The sequence below is a fragment of the Capricornis sumatraensis genome, chromosome 13, assembly GCF_032405125.1.
Source record: "Capricornis sumatraensis isolate serow.1 chromosome 13, serow.2, whole genome shotgun sequence".
Taxonomy (NCBI): domain Eukaryota; kingdom Metazoa; phylum Chordata; class Mammalia; order Artiodactyla; family Bovidae; genus Capricornis; species Capricornis sumatraensis.
The window spans coordinates 66,398,294-66,406,535 of NC_091081.1; the positions used below are offsets into that span (position 1 = coordinate 66,398,294).

General features: G+C 39.8%; 1 non-coding gene across 1 annotated transcript; it reads left to right on the forward strand.

Annotated features, from left to right (window-relative positions):
* The first annotated feature begins 7,377 nt into the window (after positions 1 to 7,377).
* On the forward strand, positions 7,378 to 7,449 carry TRNAC-ACA (transfer RNA cysteine (anticodon ACA)). The gene has a single exon. It is a non-coding gene; the product is annotated as a tRNA-Cys (tRNA).
* The last annotated feature ends 793 nt before the right edge of the window (positions 7,450 to 8,242 follow it).

The following is an 8,242-nucleotide window of genomic DNA, read 5'->3' on the forward strand; positions in this document are numbered from 1 at the left end:
GAAGGGAAAAGAAGGAGGTGGCAGAGAATGAGATGGTTAGATAGCATCACTGGTTAGATAACATCAATGGTCATGAATTTGAGCAAACTGCAGGAGATAGAGGAGGACAGAAGAACCTGGTGTGCTACAGTCCATGGGGTCACAAAGAGTTGGACGTGACTGAACAACTTAACAACAACTACAATATATATGCTAAAGACAACCTCCAAAATATGAATGAAAAATGTTTTTTAGACAAAAAATAGATAATTGATCCCCAAGAGAGTTTATTAAAATAAAGAGCACTTTATGAGCAGAAAAGAAATATTCTGAGGTGGAAATTCAGAGATACAGGGAAAAATATAGAAAATTGAAAGAAAAAATGAGACTCTCTCTAAAACTCAATATCTATAATGCCTTGATACATTAAATTAAGATGGATTTAAAATATAGGATCAGAATCATATGTAAATTCGAGTGGTGTTCCTGGAGTATAATATTCTAAGTTCCTGAGTTGTCTGTGAAGAAATAAAAGTAGCAATTAACATTAGCTAATGACATGTCAATTTAAATTAAAGTTGATTATTCAAGAAAGAAGGGCATAACTATTTTCTAAGATCATTAAAAGTAATCAGTGCAGGAAATATAAAGAGAAGAGTTAATCTCTATATATCTATAAGGAATTAAACTGAGCAGGTTAGAAGTCTTTTTGTACCTCTTTGGTTTTTATTTCCATGTATATGCACTAGGTCCTCCATTATATAACACAGAAATTTTTATTTTTAAGTAGATGAAAAAGAATAGTCAATGTTAATGTAAATCAACATTTAAATTTAAATGACTGTTGTTCACAAGCTAAAATCTTAATAAACAATGAAATGTATTTGGAAAGGTAAACGTTATTTGCAATGAAGTAGGCTAGATAGCAGCTTCCCAGGTGGAGCTAGTGGTAAAGAACCTGCCTGCCATAAGAGATGTGGGTTTGATCTCTGGGTTGAGAAAATCCCATGGAGGGGGGCATCGCAACCCACTCCAATATTCTTACCTGGAAAATCCCATGGACAGAAGAGCCTGGCAGACTATGGTCCAAAGGGTCGCAAAGAGTCGGACATGACTGAAGCAACAGCATGCATACACTCAGGTTAGATAGCAAAATCAACTGACATAAACTTTAAATAAGAAAAATGCTTCGAAGAATGAAAACTAATTTATCTAGATTTTGCAGTAAATATTTAGGGAAAATGGCACCACTGTACACCAGCCATTCATGTTTTGGGTATTGCAGAAGTAAGAGCAGTAACAGTGGTGTTCTCAGTGGTGGTACATAGGGGAGGCTTAATATTAGGATAAAAGTGAAAAGGTAATATTTTTTGAATACTTTGCAGTAAGGATAATGCATTTGCATCAGTTTGAGGACTCCAAGAACAGTGGAAAAAGTTGTGAGTGGAGGAAGTAGGCAATTTTTACCTAAGAAAGAACTATGATGCCACTAAGTCTCTTAATATATATGTTCCACTGGGGCTTTGACATTTAAAAGATTAAGGGTAAAAGTGTCACTAGATCCTGGTAAATAGAGCTTAAATTTCCTGTTATCTAAGTCCCAGGAGGCCAGCACAGCTACAGAAAAACAGTTTGTTGACCGATCTGCTTCCACTGGGACTTCTGCCTTGTTGACTGGAAATGGAATTTGCTACTTCTGAACATTTTCATCTATTTAGAGAATTAAGAGTGAATCACAATGGATTAGAAGACATGTAATGGTTATTAAAAGATGTTTGCTCCTTGGAAGAAAGCTATGACAAAACTACACAGTGTATTAAAAAGCAGAGACATCACTTGGCCAACAAAGGTCTGTAAAGTCAAAACCATGATTCTTCTATTAGTCATGTATGGATGTGAGATTTGGACCATAAAGAAGGCTGAGCAATGAAGAAACGGTGTTTTTGAACTGCCGTGCTGGAGAAGACTCTTGAAAGTCCCTAGGAAAGCAAGAACAAGCCAACCAATCCTAAAGGAAATCAATCCTGAATATTGTTGGAAGGACTAATGCTGAAGCTGAAGCTCCAATACTTTGGCCACCTGATGTTAGTGCAGGCGGTTGCGACCAGACCACATAGTGCGGCTGAGAGGAGCCACCCTAAGTCCGAGGTCAGGGGCAGAAGCCCGGAGGACGCCATGCCCGAGGGGCAGTGGCCAAGATGAGTTACCCCATGTCCTAGGTCAGGGGCAGCAGCTGGGAGGAGGAACCACATGTCCAAGGGGTGGTGGCTGTGCGGGCACAGGAGGGCCTAGAGGAGCTATTCCAAGTTCAAGGTCAGGGGACGGTGGTGAGGAGATACCCCTCGTTCAAGGTAAGGAGCAGCAGCTGTGCTTTGCTGGAACAACCGTGAAGAGATACCCCACGTCCAACATAAGAGAAATCCAAGTAAGACGGTAGGTGTTGCAAGAGGGCATCAGAAGACAGACACACTGAAACCCAAATCACAGAAAACTAGTAAATCTAATCACACTAGGACCACTGCCCTGTCTAATTCAATGAAACTAAGCCATGCCTGTGGGGCCACCCAAGACGGACGGGTCATGGTGGAGAGGTCTGACAAAATGTGGCCCACTGGAGAAGGGAATGGCAAACCACATCAGTATTCTTGCCTTGAGAACCCCATGAACAGTATGAAAAGGAAAAATGATAGGATACTGAAAGAGGAACTCCCCAGGTCAGTAGGTGCCCAATATGCTACTGGAGATCAGTGGAGAAATAACTCTGGAAAGAATGAAGCAATGGAGCCAAAGCAAAACAATACCCAATTGTGGATGTGACTGGTGATAGAAGCAAGGTCAGATGCTGGAAAGAGCAATATTGCATAGGAACCTGGAATGTTAGGTCCATGAATCAAGGAAAATTGGAAGTGGTCAAACAGGAGATGGCAAGACTGAACATCGATATTCTAGGAATCAGCGAACTAAAATGGACTGGAATGGGTGAATTTAACTCAGATGACCATTATATCTACTACTGTGGGCAGGAATCCCTTAGAAGAAAAGGAGTAGCCATCATGGTAAACAAAAGAGTCCAAGATGCAGTACTTGGATGCAATCTCAAAAATGACAGGATGATCTGTTCATTTCAAGGCAAACCATTGAATATCACAGTAATCCAAGTCTATGCCCCAAGCAGTAATGCTGAATAAGCTGAAGTTGAAAGGTTCTATGAGGACCTAGAAGACCTTTTAGAACTAATGCCCCAAAAAGATGTCCTTTTCATTATAGGGGACTGGAATGCAAAAGTAGGAAGTCAAGGAATACCTGAAGGAACAGGCAAATTTGGCCTTGGAATACAGAATGAAGCAGCGCAAAGGATGACAGAGTTTTGCCTAGAGAACGCACTGGTCATAGAAAACACACTCTTCCAACAACACAAGAGAAGACTCTACACATGGACATCACCAGATGGTCAACACCAAAATCAGATTGATTATATTCTTTGCAGCCAAAGATGGAGAAGCTCTATACAGTCAGCAAAAGCAAGACCAGGAGCTGACTCTGTCTCAGATCATGAATTCCTTATTGCCAAATTCAGAGTGAAATTGAAGAAAGTAGGGAAAACCAATAGACCATTCCGGTATGACCTAAATCAAATCCCTTATGATTATACAGTGGAAGTGAGAAATAGATTTAAGGGACTAGACCTGATAGACAGAGTGACTGATGAACTATGGACGGAGGTTCATGACATTGTACAGGAGACAGGGATCAAGACCATCCCCATGGAAAATAAATGCAAAAAAGCAAAATGGCTGTCTGGGGAGGCCTTACAAATAGCTGTGAAAGAAGAGAAGTGCAAAGCAAAGGAGAAAAGGAAAGATATAAGCATCTGAATGCAGAGTTCCAAAGAATAGCAAGGAGAGATAAGAAAGCCTTCTTCAGCGATCAATGCAAAGAGATAGAGGAAAACACAAGAATGGAAATGACTAGAGATCTCTTCAAGAAAATTAGAGATACCAAGGGAACATTTCATGCAAAGATGGGCTCATTAAGGACAGAAGTGGTAAGGACCTAAGAGAAGCAGAGATATTAAGAAGAGGTGGCAAGAATACACAGGAGAACTGTACAAAAAATATCTTCATGACCAAGATAATCACAATGGTGTGATCATTAACCTAGAGCCAGACATCCTGGAATGTGAAGTCAAGTGGGCCTTAGAAAGCATCACTACGAACAAAGCTAGTGGAGGTGATGGGATTCCAGTTGAACTGTTTCAAATCGTGAAAGATGATGCTGTGAAAGTGTTGCACTCAATATGCCAGCAAATTTGGACAACTCAGCAGTGGCCACAGGACTGGAAAAGGTCAGTTTTCATTCCAATCCCAAAGAAAGGCAATGCCAAAGAATGTTCAAACTACTGCACAATTGCACTCATTTCACACGCTGGTAAAGTAATGCTCAAAATTCAAGCCAGGCTTCAGCAATACGTGAACGGTGAACTTCCAGATGTTCAAGCTGGATTTAGAAAAGGCAGAGGAACCAGAAATCAAATTGCCAACATCTGCTGGATCATGGAAAAAGCAAGAGAGTTCCAGAAAAACATCTATTTCTGCTTTATTGACTATGGCAAAGCCTTTGACTGTGTGGATCACAATAAACTGTGGAGAATTCTGAGAGAGATGGGAATACCAGACCACCTAACCTGCCTCTTCAGAAACCTGTATTCAGGTCAGGAAGCAACAGTTAGAACTGGACATGGAACAACAGACTGGTTCCAAATAGGAAAAGGAGTAGGTCAAGGCTGTATATTGTCACCCTGCTTATTTAACTTATATGCAGAGTACATCATGAGAAACGCTGGGCTGGAAGAAGCACAAGCTGGAATCAAGATTGCTGGGAGAGATATCAAGAACCTCAGATATGAAGATGACACCACCCTTATAGCAGAAAGTGAAGAGGAACTAAAAAGCCTCTGGATGAAAGTGAAAGAGGAGAGTGAAAAAGTTGGCTTAAAGCTCAACATTCAGAAAACGAAGATCATGGCATCTGGTCCCATCATTTCATGGGAAATAGATGGGGAAACAGTGGCAACAGTGTTAGACTTTATTTTTTTGGCTCCAAAATCAGTGCAGATGGTTACTGCAGCCATGGAATTAAAAGACACTTAAACTCCTTGGAAAGAAAGTTATGACCAACCTAGATAGTATATTCAAAAGCAGAGACATTACTTTTCCAGCAAAGGTCCGTCTAGTCAAAGCTATGATTTTTCCAGTGGTTATGTATGGATGTGAGAGTTGGACTGTGAAGAAGGCTGAGTGCCGAAGTATTGATGCTTTGAACTGTGATGTTGGAGAAGACTCTTGAGAGTCCCTTGGCCTCAAGGAGACCCAACAAGTCCATTCTGAAGGAGATCAGCCCTGGGATTTTTTTTGTAGGAATGATGCCAAAGCTGAAACCGGAAGGTGGTAAAGGACAGGGAAGTTTGGCATGCTGCAGTCAATAGGTTTGCAAAGAGTTGGACATGATTCTGCGACTGAACAACAATAACAGTTATTATTGGAAGCTATACCAATACAGCTTATTATTAGACATTGTTTTTTACTTAGACCTAAACTACTTGTAGTTTATCCCAATCCTTTCAATTACTTCTATCTAGCTAAAGGTGTTTCCCTAAATTCACCACAAACTTTGTAATTTCTGGGGAAACGATTCCTGCTCCTGGACTACAGGTATCCAGTTCTGGTCAATAAAATGTTAGGGAATATATTCTTGGATGCTTCAGAACAATCTTTTTTTCCTAATAACAATAATTTGAGATACAGAAATACTCTTTTACATACTGCAGCATTTTTTACCATGTAGGACTGCCGTAGCTATCCTGCAGCCATGCATGGAAGGCCAAAGAGATACACTATCTGCTAAAAAAAATACTGGAAACTGCTTATTAATACTTAATTAATTCTGCCATTAAACAATGGTAGGAGGAACCCCTCTTCCTAATTCCATGCTTTAGAAGGGCATCACTCTGTTCTTCTCAGGAATCTCTCCATTCACCCTTTCCCTCACCAAGATGTGCATGTGAAGTGAAGTGAAGTGACATCGTTCAGTCAGGTCCGACTCTTTGCCACCCCATGGACTGTAGCCTACCAGGCTCCTCCATCCATGGGATATTCCAGGCAAGAGTACTGGAGTGGGTTGCCATTTCCTTCTCCAGAGGATCTTCCCAACCCAGGGATTGAACCTGGGTCTCCTGCATTGTAGGCAGATGCTTTACCATCTGGGCACCAGGGAAGTCTGTGCATGTACGTGTGCACAATGGACCACACACACAGGTCTCCCCTCTTTCCTAATAGTGTTTGACTAGAGTTGTTACTATCCAGAAGTTTGGTCTTTTTCTAGGGCACCCCTTTCTAGGTTTCTTGGTTATAGAAACCATGATTCTATGAAGACATTTTTATTCTATACCAATTGACTTTCCCAGTTTGCCTGCTTCTTCAGTTCTGAGTCTGGAATATAGGAGACAGAAAAGCCAGGCAACTCACAGCCATATCAGTTCTTGGGCCCCAATATCCCTAGTGGATCTGCATTCTTTTCTCTACCATTCAGTCTTCTTATATTGTCTGCCTTTCAGAGTCTTCTTATATTTGCTTTAGATATAATATGCTGCACCTTTGTTTGTACTTAGCACCCACAGGAGAGACAGAAATCACCTCTGAACAACCTTATATCAAAAAAGTTGTCAAGGGATAGCTATCCAGTATGTAATCTGAGACTTTATCTGCAGACTAGGGTTCTAAATGTGTGTACAAAAGTCCAGATGAGTAGTCATGGAGCCTGAGATGGGAAAAGAAAGGAAGCAGGACAAGGATTGGAGGTCAGCTTTGTACACACTACCATTATCTGAAATGGAATTCAAAGGAGTAGGAGAAACCTAAATTAGAAGTTCATCCTTTAGATTTCTACAAGGGCTTTTGCTAAAGAATACAGTCAAATTGTTTAATGCAATGTTAGGGAATATATTAACAGATTATTTAATTGATTTTAACTACCAAATACATATGATATGAATGTGTGTGTGTGTGTGTGTGTGTGTGTGTGTGGTATGTGTGTATGACAGGCCTATCAGTGAGTATTCTATTTCAAAATTAATTTTATAACTACTAGAACATTATATACCTCAATTGTTGCTAAAAATATGGCTAGTAAATATTTTAGCCCCTTGTCATTAAATTCTGATTATTGCATTAAATTCTGATTACTGCATCATCATGGAAAAGCTTACATTTTTAAGGGGAATTTGAAATAAGAAACCAATATTGTCCCCCAAATAAGAAGTATTGGCTTTTTAGCTGAGTCTTAGACATCAGTACATTTTTCTACACTTAAGATTTGGGCTGTCCCAGAAAGGTTAGGATTTCCCTGGTGGCTCAGATGGTAAAGCATCTGCCTACAATGCAGGAGACCCAGGTTCAATCCCTGGGTAGGGAAGATCTCCTGGAGAAGGAATGGCAACCCACTCCAGTATTCTTGCTTGGAAAATCCCATAGACAGAGGAGCCTGGTAGGCTATAGTCCATGGGGTCACAAAGAGTCAGACACGACTGAGTGACTTCACTTACTAGCATGTGAGATGAGTGCAATTGTGAGGTAGTTTGAACATTTTTTGGCATTGCCTTTCTTCAGGATTGGAATGAAAACTGAACTTTTCCAGTCCTGTGGAAAGAGTTGGACATGACTGAGCGACTTCACTTTCACTTTCAGAAAGGTTCAGCTTTAAAGACTTAAAACTTCTGTTCCATAATCATATTTGTTTGCTACATTAACACTCCAAAAGTTTGTATTATCCCTATGGAAATATTGTTTCCCTCTACAAATATGTTTTAATGTAAGATAGATCATAATGAAATTTAACATGCAGATTTCAGTTAGTAAGGAATAATTAAAACTAATTGCTTTCCAAGCCCAATCAAGAAATATAAGTTAGTTGAGGATTGACAGTTTTGGAATGCAAAATAAATATGCCTTTTACTTATTTTAACTAATTGAATTTGTAATTATTCAGTACTTTCCCTAAGCACTTAAAAAACACTTTTTAAGTCAGTTTCCTGTGAAGTAGTGCAGTAAGTGATCATCAGCCACATTCCTCAAACAGAAAACACAGGGTAACAGAACTTATGGCTTCCTTTTTATATTACGTTTATATTAACTTAGCTGAAACTTTCCAGCAGATACTAAAAACGATCCAAAGACTGCAATAAGGTATTCATTTTTTAAAATAAAAC